Source organism: Ranitomeya variabilis, chromosome 2 (genome assembly GCF_051348905.1).
Source record: "Ranitomeya variabilis isolate aRanVar5 chromosome 2, aRanVar5.hap1, whole genome shotgun sequence".
NCBI lineage: Eukaryota > Metazoa > Chordata > Amphibia > Anura > Dendrobatidae > Ranitomeya > Ranitomeya variabilis.
In genome coordinates this window covers 1,068,852,030-1,068,868,822 of record NC_135233.1, presented here as the reverse complement: position 1 = coordinate 1,068,868,822, position 16,793 = coordinate 1,068,852,030, and the positions used below count along the sequence as shown (strand labels likewise).

General features: G+C 44.7%; 1 protein-coding gene across 1 annotated transcript in view; it reads left to right on the top strand.

Annotated features, from left to right (window-relative positions):
• The window catches only part of TDRD6 (tudor domain containing 6), a gene marked incomplete at its 3' end in the record, with an annotated part of 81,826 nt that overhangs the window by 62,107 nt on the left and 2,926 nt on the right, over nt 1–16,793 (top strand). The window lies entirely within an intron of this gene.

The following is a 16,793-nucleotide window of genomic DNA, read 5'->3' as shown; positions in this document are numbered from 1 at the left end:
ATTCATGAATAGCAGGTTTTTGGTCATTCTGTCTCACAAAAATCGGACTAAAAAGTGATCAAAAACGGTCACGTGTCCGAAAATGTTACCAATAAAAACGTCAACTCGTCCCGCAAAAAACAAGACCTCACATGACTCTGTGGAGCAAAATGTGGAAAAATTATAGGTCTCAAAATGTGGAGACGCAAAAACTTTTTTGCTATAAAAAGCGTCGCTGGTTTCACACTTGCGTTTTTGTCTGCAGCGTTTTTTGCACAAAAAAACGCATGCGTTTTTTCCCTATATTTAACATTGAAAATGCATGCTTTTTTTGTACGCGTTTGGTCGCGTTTTCAAACGCATGCGTTTTTTTTCTGCATGTGTTCATTTTCAGAAATACAGCCTGCAGTATTTTCTTGCGTTTTTAAGCACATGCGTTTGCGTTAAAAACGCATGCGTTTTTATCGAAAAAAAAACAGAAAACACACTGAAAAGCCACCCACCACCAAGGTGATAAAGGGATCCAAACCCTAACTCTACCCCTAACCTCACCCCTAACCGTTTAATGAACATTTTCTGACAGTCATAGTGCCACGTATTTCAGTGCCACGTATTTCAGTGCCACGTATTTCAGTGCCACGTATTTCAGTGCCACGTATCACGTATTTCAGTGCCACGTGTTTCAGTGCCACGTATTTAAGTGTCACGTATTTCAGTGCCACGTATCACATATTTCAGTGCCACATATTTTAGTGCCACGTATTTAAGTACCACGTATTTCAGTGCCACGTATTTCAGTGCCACGTATTTCAGTGCCACATATTTCAGTGCCACGTATCACGTGTTTCAGTGCCACGTGTTTCAGTGCCACGTATTTCAGTGCCACGTATTTCAGTGCCACGTATCAGGTATTTCAGTGCCACGTATTTCAGTGCCACGTATTTCAGTGCCACATATTTCAGTGCCACATATTTCAGTGCCACATATTTCAGTGCCACGTATCACGTATTTCAGTGCCACGTATTTCAGTGCCATGTATTTCAGTGCCACGTATTTCAGTGCCACGTATTTCAGTGCCACGTATTTCAGTGCCACATATTTCAATGCCACGTATCACGTGTTTCAGTGCCACGTGTTTCAGTGCCACATATTTCAGTGCCACGTATTTCAGTGCCACGTATCACGTATTTCAGTGCCACGTATTTCAGTGCCACGTATTTCAGTGCCACGTATCACGTATTTCAGTGCCACGTATTTCAGTGCCACGTATTTCAGTGCCACGTATTTCAGTGCCACGTATTTCAGTGCCACGTATCACGTATTTCAGTGCCACGTATTTCAGTGCCACGTATTTCAGTGTCACGTATTTCAGTGCCACGTATTTCAGTCACGTTTAGGGTTAGGGTAGGGTTAGGGTTAGGGCTAGGGTTGGAGGTAAAGTTAGGGTTAGGGTGGGGGCTAAAGTTAGGGTTGGGGCTAAAGTTAGGGTTAGGGTTTGGATTACATTTACGGTTTGGATTAGGGTTGGGATTAGAATTATGGGTGTGTCAGGGTTAGGGGTGTGGTTAGGGTTACCGTTGGGATTAGGGCTAGGGGTCTGTTTGGATTAGGGTTTCAGGTAGAATTGGGAAGTTTCCACTGTCCAGGCACATCAGGGGCTCTCCAAACGGGACATGGCGTCCAATCTCAATTCCAGCCAATTCTGCGTTGAAAAAGTAAAACAGTGCTCCTTCCCTTCCGAGCTCTCCCGTGCGCCCAAAAAGGGGTTTACCCCAACATATGGGTTATCAGCGTACTCGGGACAAATTGAACAACAACTTCTGGGGTCCAAGTTCTCTTGTTATCCTTGGGAAAATAAAAATTTGGGGGGCTAAAAATCATTTTTGTGGGAAAAAAAAGATGTTTTATTTTCACGGCTTTGCGCTATACACTTTAGTGAAACACTTAGGGGTTCAAAGTTCTCAAAACACATCTAGATAAGTTCCTTGGGAAGTCTAGTTTCCAATATGAGGTCACTTGTGGGGGGTTTGTACTGTTTGGGTACATCAGGGGCTCTGCAAATGCAACGTGACGGCTGCTGACCAATCCATTTAAGTCTGCATTCCAAATGGCGCTCCTTCCCTTTCGAGCTCTGTCATGCGCCCAAACAGTGGTTCCCCCCCACATATGGGGTATCAGCGTACTCAGGACAAATTGGAAAACAAATTTTGGGGTCCAATTTATTCTGTTACCCTTGTAAAAATACAAAGCTGGGGGCTAAAAAATCATTTTTGAGAAAAAAAAAAAAATTATTTTCACGGCTCTGCGTTATAATCTGTAGTGAAACACTTGGGGGTTCAAAGCTCTCAAAACACATCTAGATAAGTTCCTTAGGGGGTCTACTTTCCAAAATGGTGTCACTTGTGGGGGGTTTCAATGTTTAGGCACATCAGGGGCTCTCCAAACGCAACATGGCGTCCCATCTCAATTCCAGTCAATTTTGCATTGAAAAGTCAAATGGCGCTCTTTCCCTTCCAAGCTCTGCCATGCGCCCAAACAATGGTTTACACCCACATATGGGGTATCAGCGTACTCAGGACAAATTGCACAACATTTTTTGGGGTCCAATTTCTTCTCTTACCCTTGGGAAAATAAAAAATTGGGGGCGAAAAGATAATTTTTGTGAAAAAATATGATTTTTTATTTTTACGACTCTGCATTATAAACTTCTGTGAAGCACTTGGTGGGTCAAAGTGCTCACCACACATCTAGATAAGTTCCTTAGGGGGTCTACTTTCCAAAATGGTGTCACTTGTAGGGGGTTTCAATGTTTAGGCACATCAGGGGCTCTCCAAACGCAACATGGCGTCCCATCTCAATTCCAGTCAATTTTGCATTGAAAAGTCAAATGGCGCTCCTTCCCTTCCAAGCTCTGCCATGCGCCCAAACAATGGTTTACACCCACATATGGGGTATCAGCGTACTCAGGACAAATTGCACAACATTTTTTGGGGTCCAATTTCTTCTCTTACTCTTGGGAAAATAAAAAATTGGGTGCGAAAAGATAATTTTTGTGAAAAAATATGATTTTTTATTTTTACGACTCTGCATTATAAACTTCTGTGAAGCACTTGGTGGGTCAAAGTGCTCACCACACATCTAGATAAGTTCCTTAGGGGGTCTACTTTCCAAAATGGTGTCACTTGTAGGGGGTTTCAATGTTTAGGCACATCAGGGGCTCTCCAAACACAACATGGCGTCCCATCTCAATTCCAGTCAATTTTGCATTGAAAAGTAAAATGGCGCTCCTTTCCTTCCGAGCTCTGCCATGCGCCCAAACAGTGGTTTACCCCCACATATGGGGTATCAGCGTACTCAGGACAAATTGTACAACAACTTTGGGGGTCCATTTTCTCCTGTTACCCTTGGTAAAATAAAACAAATTGGAGCTGAAATAAATTTTGTGTGAAAAAAAGTTAAATGTTTATTTTTATTTAAACATTCCAAAAATTCCTGTGAAACACCTGAAGGGTTAATAAACTTCTTGAATGTGGTTTTGAGCACCTTGAGGGGTGCAGTTTTTAGAATGGTGTCACACTTGGGTATTTTCTATCATATAGACCCCTCAAAATGACTTCAAATGAGATGTGGTCCCTAAAAAAAAATGGTGTTGTAAAAATGAGAAATTGCTGGTCAATTTTTAACCCTTATAACTCCGTCACAAAAAAAAATTTTGGTTCCAAAATTGTACTGATGTAAAGTAGACATGTGGGAAATGTTACTTATTAAGTATTTTGTGTGACATATGTCTGTGATTTAACCCCTTCCCGACCTTTGACGCCACGTAGGCGTCATGAAAACCCGTGCCAATCCGACCTATGACGCCTATGTGGCGTCATGGAAAGATCGCATCCCTGCAGATCGGGTGAAAGGGTTAACTCCTATTTTACCCGATCTGCAGGGAGAGGGGGAGTGGTACTTCAGCCCAGGGGGGGGTGGCTTCACCCCCCCGTGGCTACGATCGCTCTGATTGGCTGTTGAAAGTGAAACTGCCAATCAGAGCGATTTGTAATATTTCACCTAAAAAACTGGTGAAATATTACAATCCAGCCATGGCCGATGCTGCAATATCATCGGCCATGGCTGGAAACACTAATGTGACCCCCCCACACCCCACCGATCGCCCCCCCAGTGCTCCGTTATAGGGTCCGGTCCCCTCCGTCCACCTGCCGGCTCCCCCGTCCTGCTGTCCGCTCCCCCGTCCTCCTGCCCGCTCCCCCCCTGCTCCTATGTCACCCCCCCGTGCTCCGACGCCCCCCTCGTGCCCCGATCTCCCCCCCTTATACTTACCGAGGCTCCCGGTCCCCGTCCGCCTCCATCATGGGCGCCGCCATCTTCCAAAATGGCGGGCGCATGCTCAGTGCGCCCGCCGGCCGGCAGATTCATTAGAGGTACATTTTGATCGCTGTGGTAGGTTCTATCACAGCGATCAAAATAAAAAAATAATAAATAAAACCCCCCCCTTTATCACCCCCATAGGTAGGGACAATAATAAAATAAAGAAAATATTTTTTTTTCTTTTTCCACTAGGGTTAGGGTTAGAACTAGGGTTAGAACTAGGGGTAGGGTTAGGGGTAGGGTTAGGGTTACGGGTAGGGTTAGGGTTAGGGGTAGGGTTATGGCATGTGCACACAGAGCGGATCGGCCGCGGATCCGCAGCGGATCGGCAGCGGATCGGCCGCGGATCCGCAGCGGATCGGCAGCGGATCGGCCGCGGATCCGCAGCGGATCGGCCGCGGATCCGCAGCGGATCGGCAGCGGATCCGCAGCGGATCCGCAGCGGATCCGCAGCGGATCGGCAGCGGATCGGCAGCGGATCCGCAGCGGATCGGCAGCGGATCCGCAGCGGATCGGCCGCGGATCCGCAGCGGATGGGCCGCGGATCCGCAGCGGATTGGCCGCGGATCCGCAGCGGATTGGCAGCGGATCCGCAGTGGATTGGCCGCGGATCCGCAGCGGAATCGGCTGCGGATCCGCAGCGGATCGGCAGCGGATCGGCCGCGGATCCGCAGCGGATCCGCAGCGGATCGGCAGCGGATCGGCCGCGGATCCGCAGCGGATCGGCCGCGGATCCGCAGCGGATCGGCCGCGGATCCGCAGCGGATCGGCAGCGGATCCGCAGCGGATCCGCAGCGGATCCGCAGCGGATCCGCAGCGGATCGGCAGCGGATCCGCAGCGGATCGGCAGCGGATCGGCCGCGGATCCGCAGCGGATGGGCCGCGGATCCGCAGCGGATTGGCCGCGGATCCGCAGCGGATTGGCAGCGGATCCGCAGCGGATTGGCCGCGGATCCGCAGCGGATTGGCCGCGGATCCGCAGCGGATCGGCAGCGGATCGGCCGCGGATCCGCAGCGGATCCGCAGCGGATCGGCAGCGGATCGGCCGCGGATCCGCAGCGGATCGGCCGCGGATCCGCAGCGGATCGGCAGCGGATCCGCAGCGGATCCGCAGCGGATCGGCAGCGGATCCGCAGCGGATCCGCAGCGGATCCGCAGCGGATCGGCCGCGGATCCGCAGCGGATGGGCCGCGGATCCGCAGCGGATTGGCCGCGGATCCGCAGCGGATTGGCAGCGGATCCGCAGTGGATTGGCCGCGGATCCGCAGCGGATTGGCCGCGGATCCGCAGCGGATTGGCCGCGGATTGGCAGCGGATCCGCAGCGGATTGGCCGCTGCGAATTCGAAGCAGTTTTCCATCAGGTTTACAGTACCATGTACACCTAAGGAAAACCAAATCCGCTGTGCCCATGGTGCGGAAAATTCCGTGCAGAAACGCTGCGTTGTATTTTCCGCAGCATGTCAATTCTTTGTGCGGATTCCGCAGCGTTTTACACCTGTTCCTCAATAGGAATCCGCAGGTGAAATCTGCACAAAAAAAACACTGGAAATCTGCTGTAAATCCGCAGGTAAAACGCAGTGCCTTTTACCTGCAGATTTTTCAAAAATCGTGCGGAAAAATCTCACACGAATCCGCAACGTGGGCACATAGCCTTAGGGTTAGGATTAGAGTTAGGGTTGGAATTAGGGCTAGGGTTTGAAATAGGGTTAAGATTAGGCTTGTGGTTAGGGTTACGGATAGGGTTAGGGGTGTGTTGGGGTTACAGTTGTGGTTAGGGTTGGGATTAGGGTTACGGTTGAAATTAGGGTTAGGATTAGGGTTGGAATTAGGGTTACGGGTGTGTTGCGGTTAGGGTTGTGGTTAGGGGTGTGTTGGGGTTAAGGTTGTGATTAGGGTTATGGCTACAGTTGGGATTAGGATTAGGGGTGTGTTGGGGTTAGTGTTGAAGTTAGAATTGAGGGGTTTCCACTGTTTAGGCACATCAGGGGTCTCCAAACGCAACATGGCGCCACCATTGATTCCAGCCAATCTTGCGTTCAAAAAGTCAAATGGTGCTCCCGCCCTTCCAAGCCCCGACGTGCGCCCAAACAGTGGTTTACCCCCACATTTGGGGTACCAGCGTACTCAGGACAAACTGGGCAACAACTGTTGGGGTCTAATTTCTCCTGTTACCCTTGCAAAAATAAAAAATTACTTGCTAAAACATAATTTTTGAGGAAAGAACAATTATTTTTTATTTTCACGGCTCTGCGTTATAAACTTCTGTGAAGCACTTGGGGGTTGAAAGTGCTCACCACACATCTAGATAAGTTCCTTCGGGGGTCTAGTTTCCAAAATGGGGTCACTTGTGGGGTGTTTCTACTGGTTAGGCACATCAGGGGCTCTGCAAATGCAATGTGACGCCCGCAGACCATTCCATCAAAGTCTGCATTTCAAATGTCACTACTTCCCTTCTGAGCCCTGACGTGTGCCCAAACAGTGGTTTACCCCCACATATGGGGTATCAGCGTACTCACAACAAACTGGGCAACAAATATTGGGGTCCAAATTCTCCTGTTACCCTTGTGAAAATAAAAAATTGCTTGCTAAAACATCTTTTTTGAGGAAAGAAAAATGATTTTTTATTTTCACGGCTCTGCGTTGTAAACTTCTGTGAAGCACTTGGGGGTTGAAAGTGCTCACCACACATCTAGATAAGTTCCTTCGGGGGTCTAGTTTCCAAAATGGGGTCACTTGTGGGGTGTTTCTACTGGTTAGGCACATCAGGGGCTCTGCAAATGCAATGTGACGCCCGCAGACCATTCAATCAAAGTCTGCATTTCAAATGTCACTACTTCCCTTCTGAGCCCTGACGTGTGCCCAAACAGTGGTTTACCCCCACATATGGGGTATCAGCGTACTCACAACAAACTGGGCAACAAATATTGGGGTCCAAATTCTCCTGTTACCCTTGTGAAAATAAAAAATTGCTTGCTAAAACATCTTTTTTGAGGAAAGAAAAATGATTTTTTATTTTCACGGCTCTGCGTTGTAAACTTCTGTGAAGCACTTGGGGGTTGAACGTGCTCACCACACATCTAGATAAGTTCCTTGGGGGGTCTAGTTTCCAAAATGGGGTCACTTGTGGGGGGTTTCTACTGTTTAGGCATATCAGGGGCTCTGCAAACGTAACATGATGCCCGCAGACCATTCCATCAAAGTCTGCATTCCAAAACGTCACTACTTCCCTTCCGAGCCCCGGCATGTGCCCAAACAGTGGTTTACCCCCACATATGGGGTATCAGCGTACTCAGGAGAAACTGGACAACAACTTTTGGGGTCCAATTTCTCCTGTTACTCTTGCAAAAATAAAAAATTCTGGGCTAAAAAAATATTTTTGAGGAAAGGAAACACATTTATTATTTTCACGGCTCTGCGTTATAAACTTCTGTGAAGCACTTGGGGGTTCAAAGTGCTCACTACACATCTAGATAAGTTCCCTTGGGGGTCTAGTTTCCAAAATGGAGTCAATTGTGGGGAGTTCCTACTGTTTAGGCACATCAGGGGCTCTGCAAACGCAACCTGACGCCCGCAGAGCATTCCATCAAAGTCTGCATTTCAAAACGTCACTACTTCCCTTCCGAACCCCGACGTGTGCCAAAACCGTGGTTTACCCCCACATATGGGGTATCAGCGTACTCAGGAGAAACTGGACAACAACCTTTGGGGTCCAATTTCTCCTGTTACCCTTGGGAAAATAAAAAATTGTGGGCTAAAAATCATTTTTGAGAAAAGAAAAATTATTTTTTATTTTCATGGCTCTGCGTTATAAACTTCTGTGAAGCACTTGGGGGTTCAAAGTGCTCACTACACATCTAGATTAGTTCCTTGGGAGGTCTAGTTTCCAAAATGGGGTCACTTGTGCGGGAGCTCCAATGTTTAGGCACACAGGGGCTCTCCAAACGCGACATGGTGTCCGCTAATGATTGGAGCTAATTTTCCATTCAAAAAGCCAAATGGCGTGCCTTCCCTTCCGAGCCCTGCCGTGCGCCCAAACAGTGGTTTACCCCCACATATGGGGTATCATCGTACTCAGAACAAACTGGACAACAACATTTGGGGTCCAATTTCTCCTATTACCCTTGGGAAAATAAAAAATTCTGGGCTAAAAATCATTTTTGAGGAAAGAAAAATTATTTTTTTATTTTCACGGCTCTGCGTTATAAACTTCTGTGAAGCACCTGGGGGTTATAAGTGCTCACTATGCATCTAGATAAGTTTCTTGGGGGGTCTAGTTTCCAAAATGGGGTCACTTGTAGGGGAGCTCCAATGTTTAGGCACACAGGGGCTCTCCAAACGCGACATGGTGTCCGCTAACGATTGGAGCTAATTTTCCATTCAAAAAGTCAAATAGCACGCCTCCCCTTCCGAGCCTTGCCGTGCACCCAAACAGTGGTTTACCCCCACATATGAGGTATCGGCATACTCAGGAGAAATTGCCCAACAAATTTTAGGATCCATTTTATCCTGTTGCCCATGTGAAAATGAAAGAATTGAGGCTAAAAGAAATTTTGTGTGAAAAAAAAGTACTTTTTCATTTTTGCGGATCAATTTGTGAAGCACCTGGGGGTTTAAAGTGCTCACTATGCCTCTGGATGAGTTCCTTGGGGGGTCTAGTTTCCAAAATGGGGTCACTTGTGGAGGAGCTCCAATGTTTAGGCACACAGGGGCTTTCCAAACGCGACATGGTGTCCGCTAACGATGGAGATAATTTTCCATTCAAAAAGTCAAATGGCGCTCCTTCCCTTCCGAGCCTTACCATGTGCCCAAACAGTGGTTTACCCCCACATGTGAGGTATTGGTGTACTCAGGAGGAATTGCCCAACAAAATTTAGGATCCATTTTATCCTGTTGCCCATGTGAAAATGAAAAAATTGAGGCTAAAATAATTTTTTTGTGAAAAAAAAGTACTTTTTCATTTTTACGGATCAATTTGTGAAGCACCTGGGGGTTTAAAGTGCTCACTATGCTTCTAGATAAGTTCCTTGGGGGGTCTAGTTTCCAAAATGTGGTCACTTGTGGGGGAGCTCCAATGTTTAGGCACACGGGGGCTCTCCAAACGCGACATGGTGTCCGCTAAAGATTGGAGCCAATTTTTCATTCAAAAAGTCAAATGGCGCTCCTTCCCTTCCGAGTTCTGCCGTGCGCCCAAACAGTGGTTTACCCCCACATATGAGGTATCAGCATACTCAGGACAAATTGGACAACAACGTCCCTGGTCCAGTTTCTCCTTTTACCCTTGGGAAAATAAAAAAATTGTTGCTAAAAGATCATTTTTGTGACTAAAAAGTTAAATGTTCATTTTTTACTTCCATGTTGCTTCTGCTGCTGTGAAACACCTGAAGGGTTAATAAACTTCTTGAATGTGGTTTTGAGCACCTTGAGGGGTGCAGTTTTTAGAATGGTGTCACTTTTGGGTATTTTCAGCCATATAGAACCCTCAAAATGACTTCAAATGTGAGGTGGTCCCTAAAAAAAATGGTTTTGTAAATTTTGTTGTAAAAATGAGAAATCACTGGTCAAATTTTAACCCTTATAACTTCCTAGCAAAAAAAAAAATTGTTTCCAAAATTGTGCTGATGTAAAGTAGACATGTGGGAAACGTTATTTATTAACTATTTTGTGTCACATAGCTCTCTGGTTTAACAGAATAAAAATTCAAAATGTGAAAATTGCGAAATTTTCAAATTTTTTGCCAAATTTCCGTTTTTTTCACAAATAAACTCAAAAATTATCGACCTAAATTTACCACTAACATGAAGCCCAATATGTCACGAAAAAACAATCTCAGAATCGCTAGGATCCGTTGAAGCGTTCCTGAGTTATTACCTCATAAAGGGACACTGGTCAGAATTGCAAAAAACGGCAAGGTCATTAAGGCCAAAATAGGCTGGGTCATGAAGGGGTTAAGGGCATAAAAATTCAAAGTTGGAAAATTGCGAAATTTTCAAAATTTTCGCCAAATTTCCATTTTTTTCACAAATAAACGCAAGTTATATCGAATAAATTTTACCACTAACATGAAGTACAATATGTCACGAGAAAACAGTGTCAGAATCGCCAAGATCCGTCAAAGCGTTCCAGAGTTATAGCCTCATAAAGGGACAGTGGTCAGAATTGTAAAAATTGGCCCGGTCATTAACGTGCAAACCACCCATGGGGGTGAAGGGGTTAATGAGGAAAAAAATGAACTTTTTTTAATTTACCAAATAGCTGCAATGAAATGAAGAGTGAAAAATTTAAAGGGGTCCGAAGACTTTCTGTACCCCCCACTGTATTCACTGTATTATGACACCCACAGTCTTGCAGTTTGCAAAGTGTCAGTTGTCATAAATCCTGTCATTAGTAACACTTTCAAACTTTTTTCCAACCTCCAGGAACCTGAAGGAGCAGCCACCACATCTGAATGTTCCCAACTGTCTATTTTCAAGCCAAGTGCCCAGTTTTTTTGTGGGGGATAAAGGGGCTGTGGCCTAATTGATCCCCCACAGACCTGGTTTTCCTATAGCTGGTTCAGCTGGTAAAAAAATCACTTATTTTAGTGTGGGCTCTGAGAATACCCCAATGTTTCCTGATGATGTCCCTAACCTCATGGGAACAATTATCAAAGTTGCCTATCGATCACAATAGATGATAATCTTTCTTTTGCTTTTGGTTGTAATAGACTCCTCCGGGTTCGTGATTCCTCATTTTTGAAAGCATCATGGAGTACTTTATTTGGGAACCTCTATCTAGAAACCTTTTTTGGAGTTCCTTGGCTTTTATGTAGAAACCTGATGTATCTGTACAGTTCCTTTTTACCCTTAGATATTGGCCCTTTAACCCCTTTATGACCTTGGGATTTTCCGTTTTTTCGTATTCGTTTTTCGCTCCCCTCCTTCCCAGAGCCATAACTTTTTTTATTTTTCCATCAATATGGCCAGGTGAGGGCTTATTTTTTGTGGGACAAGTTGTACTTTTGAACGACATCATTGGTTTTACCATGTCGTGTACTAGAAAACGGGAAAAAAATTCCAAGTGCGGTGAAATTGCAAAAAAAGTGCATTCCCACACTTGTTTTTTGTTTGGCTTTCTTACTAGGTTCACTAAATGCTAAAACTGACCTGCCATTATGATTCTCCAGGTCAGCACGAGTTCATAGACACAAAACATGTCTAGGTTCTCTTTTATCTAAGTGGTGAAAAAAAAAATTCCAAACTTTGCTAAAAAAAATAATTGCACCATTTTCCGATACCCGTAGCGTCTCCATTTTTCGTGATCTCGGGTCAGGTGAGGGCTTATTTTTTGCGTTCCAAGCTGACGTTTTTATTGATTCCACTTTTGTGCAGATACTTTCTTTTTATCTCCCGTTATTGCATTTGAATGCAATGTCGCGGCGACCAAAAAAACATAATTCTGGCGTTTCAAATTTTTTTCTCGCTACGCTGTTTAGCGATCAGGTTAATGCTTTTTTTTTTGATAGATCGGGCGATTCTGAACGTGGCGATACCAAATGTGTAGGTTTGATTTTTTTTTTTTATTGTTTTATTTTGAATGGGGCGAAAGGGGGGTGATTTAAACTTTTATATTTTTTTTATTTTTTTCACATTTTTTTTTACTTTTTTTTTTTTTTTTTACTTTTGCCATGCTTCAATAGTTTACATGGGAGGCTAGAAGCTGGCACAGCACGATCACCTCTGCTACATAGCAACGATCATCAGATCACTGCTATGTAGCTGAATTGCAGGCTTGCTATGAGCGCCGACCACAGGGTGGCGCTCACAGCAAACCGACATCAGTAAACATAGAGGTCTGAAGGACCTCTATGGTTACTATGCGGACGCATCGTCGCTGACCCCCGATCATGTGACGGGAGTCGGCGATGCGCTCATTTCCGGCCCGATAGCTGGAAGCGCCGGTTAAATTCCAGCTGTCTGCGTTTGACAGCGGCATTTAACTAGTTAATAGCGGGGGGTGAATCGCGATTTCACCCGCCACTATTGCGGGCACATGTCAGCTGTTCAAAACAGCTGACATGTCCCGGCTTTGATGCAGGCTCACTGCCGGAGCCCGTATCAAAGCGGGGGATCTGACCTCGGACGTACTATGTTGTTTACATTCAGCTCTGGGATAAAGCTGTTGAAGGTGGGGACATCCCCTGACCAAAAAAATCAAAATATCAATATATGAACCCCAGAAAATTAAATGGGAACTCAACCAGGAGGATCTATCTTCCCCCAAAACCACGGTGTCTTTCACCAGCCCAGTAGCAGTTTGGCGTATTTGGGGGTACAGGGGCTGCCCGTGCCTGTGCCCCTGACCTGGTGGTAGAACTTACCTTCTAATGATAAACCTCCCCATTATCTCCAGTTTTCTATCCTTGTTTGTGGCCATCGTTTTGTCAAACCACGTCCTCCTACATACTTACCGTAAACATGTTTATTTGTTTGTTTCTTGATAAATGATCTGCTATTACGAGAATTTTATATCAACATAAACATGTCCATTATACCTGGATGATTTAATGTTCGTTCTAAGTGGGAATGCATAAGACATCATTGTTCCCTTCTGAATGCTGACACGCATCATCCCCCTCCACTTCCGGTCATGCACAATAACATGCCGCTGTGGAACACAACTGGATCGCATGACCTTTTTCTGGTTATGCTCAGTGCTCCTTTGAGGCGCACATGGTACGGCTCATGGTACGTTGTTGCGGCTGTCACAGACGGCTGAATATTGTTTTCCTGGCATATGCTGAACCCTCTATTATTGAATCATCTTATTACTGTGCAATTGCCCCTGAGAGGAGGATATGATCATCTGCATATAAGGCACTAAGCACTTTATTTGACCAAGGGGAATATAGTAACTACTACAGCTTAAGTGAATTATAGCGCTGTTTACCATCTTTGTAGTACTAATACATTCATCTTTATTATTGTGCAATTGTCCCTGAAAGGAGTATATGATTATCTGCATATAAGGCACTAATGCGCTCTGTTAGGGGACGATAGTAACTACTAGAGCTTAAGTGAATTATAGCGCTGTTTATCATCTTTGCGGTGCTTATTCATTAACCCATTGACTATTTGATAGATCTACTTTTATGCAGATAACACTGCACCGTGTATTTGATATATAAGAATGTCAGGTGAGCGCTTTCCATCAGCAAACACAGGATTGTCTGCTTACTGCCATTAATTGGCCATCATGGTTCCACTGGCATATGCTTCTTACAAGTTACCCTACTAATATACCGAGTGTATCTACCCTCTATCTACCTGTAAGGCACGAAGCACTTTACTGAAATACAGGAAATAATAGGGCTTTATATTGTTTCTAGTTAGTCGGAGGCTAGTACAAGGCTGTGTATCCTCTATCTCAGCCCTGTCCATGTAAGTGACTTTTGTTGCTGTCGCAGGTCAGTCACCAATTCTGTATGGACTAAACTGTATTATGTAGGCGAGTATTCTATATCTTGGTGGTTGCATGTGATCGGGTATAATATCTCCATAGACCATTCATCTGTTACTCACTTTAAGTCTATGGTGCTATCCAGAAGCCAACCACGTGTGGCAATCACTATGCCTCCTTCATCTCCGGCACAAAGCACTTTATGTATTACCTTCTCCTTTCTATTATGCCAATCTTCATCTATTTAGGCATAGAAGGATTAGCCATCAAGTAGCGGGGCGCCACTCTCGTCTCATGTAGGGCGTCAACCCCCCTTTTTCAGACAGTTTAAGATTAGGGGTAAGTTTATCATAAACATGTCCACATAGACAATCTGTCCACAATCGACAAATGACTGGACCTCTGTTATTCAGATACATTATATACTAAATCACTTACCTTTTCATTCTGTCTGCCATTTTTTCTTTCGACCGCCCCACAACAGAGCCGATAGGGCCAGCAGGGTGAGCCGTCGACGAGCAGGGGCGTCCTTCTGCAGTCAGGTAGGGAACTACAGGATATCGTAGGGTAGGCACCTCCCGAGTTTTTTCATTGAGTGTCTTTTGACACTTTGGTTGTGGTATTTGGATTAGTCACGTTATTGGATCATTTTTTTCTAAACATTAAAGGTTATATTTTAACATAGAATATTGGAGTATTTTTGTTTCGGTGATTGACACCTATAGGAAGTAGCCATCCTAAAAGTCTATATCGACTGTCTAACAAGTCTTGTCACATGGCTTAGGATAAAAGCCAAAATCTCAATTTGCAGACACTGGTTTTCGGGGTACTGCCCCTTTTCATTGCAAATTGTGAGAACTGGATTAGCTGGCTGAAAGGCGTCTGACCAGGACCCAAGGGGTAACATTTCTCCTCAAGTCTGACATGCCAAGGTGAGGAGACTTTTAAGCCGCAATGCTACTTCTAACTACTCACTATGTGTGCAAATTAAGGTTCTGGTTTGGCTTTTATCCTAAGTCACATTGCAAGACTCATTGAAGGGTCATATTGGATTTTATGATTGCTACTTCCAATAGTTGGCTCTAGAGTACAAGTCCTCTTCCTCTCTGAAGAGGCAATTCACATTATTTAATTTTTCAAAGGAGTATGCATCGCTTTTAGGTCTCCTCACTGAGCCAGGCTTGACGTGTCACTCTCCACAAGGAGAAACGTTACCCCTTAGACCACAAGCAAGTAGCAAAGTTTCCTGAAAAGTAATTTCTGGTGTCAGTCACCTACACTTGCAGAGTGTCTGATATTGTTGCCCTTTCCTGCAGAGCTTTCTTTTTATCCATCATGACCAGATAGTCTTACACCTGCAACCCTTTCTTGCAAAGGTGGTGTTGACCTTCCATATCAACAAGGACATCTCTCTCCCATACTTTTGCCCATCTCTTATACATTCCCAGGAAAATTCTTCTCCACCTTCTAGATCTGGTCAGAGCCATTATTGCTTACCTTTATGTTAAGGAGCTTACCAGTTCTGATTCTCTCTTTGTGATTCCTAACGGACCACGCAAGGGCCTGACAACCTCCAAGACTACGATTTATTTGTGGATCTGGTCAGCTATTTTGCAACCCCAAAAGGCCAAGGGTAAATTCAGGGATTTCCGAAAGTGTTGACACCCTTGAAATTGTTCCAGAAAATGATACGTTTCTCTCAGATATTTATTGGAATTACAAATGTTTTGTTATACACATGTTTATTTCCTTTATGTCTATTAGAACAACACAGAAAAAAAGGCAAATTGGACATAATTTCACAAAACAAACAAAAAATGAATAAATGAGATAAATTGTTGGCAAAATAACGTAGGTAAACAACTTTGTTTCAAGCATGTGGTGCTCTTTCAAACTTACCTGTGCCAAGTAACAGGTGTGGGCAATATGAAAATCACACCTGAAATCAGAGATAAAGGGTAGAAGTTGACTCAATCTTTGCGTTGTGTGTCTTTGTGTGCCACACTAATCATGGAGAACAGAAAGAGAAGAGAACAGAAAGAGAAGAGAACTGTCTGAGGACTTGAGAACCAAAATTGTTGAAAAATATCAACAATCTCAAAGTTACAAGTCCAACTCCAGAGATCTTGATGTTCCTTTGTCCACGGGGCACAACAAAATCAAGGAGTTTGCAACCCAAGGCACTGTAGAGAATCACCCTGGACGTGGACAGCAGAGAAGAATTGATGAAAGGATGGAACGCAGGACAGTACAGATGGTGAACAAACAGCCCAATGAAGTTCCCAAAAAATTCAAGCTGTCCTGCAGGCTCAAGATGCATCAGTTGTCGGCACGAACTATCCATCGTCATTTGAATTAAATGAAACGCTATGGCAGGAGACCCAGAAAGACCCGACTGCTGACATAGAGGCATAAAAAAGCTAGATTCCAGTTTACCAAAATGTACGTGAATAAGCCAAAAACCTTCTGGGGAAAGGTCTTGTGGACAGAGGAGACAAAGATAAATCTTTTTGGTAAAGCACATCATGCTACTGTTTGCCGAAAACCGAATGAGGCCTACAAAGAAAAGAATACTGTACCTACAGTCAAATATGGTGGAGTTTCAAAAATGTTTTGGGTTTACTTTGCTGCCTCAGGCATTGTGTACCTGGACTGTGTGCAAGGCATCGTGAAATCTGAAGATTACCAATGGATTTTAGTTAGCTATGTAGTGCCCAGTGTCAAAACGCAGGGTATGTGTCTTAGGTCATGGGTCTTCCAGCAGGATAATGACATCAACATACTTCAAGGAACACCCAGAAATAGATGTAAAAACAGTGCTGGAGAGTTCTGAAGTGGCCAGCAATGAGTCTGGATCTAAATCCCATTGAATACCTGTGGAGAGATCTTATAATTGCTCTTGGGAGAAGGTGCCTTCAAACTCGGGGCAGTTTGCAAAAGAAGAGTGGTCAAAAATTCTAGTTGAGAGATGTAAGAAGCTTGTTAATGGTTATTGGGAGAG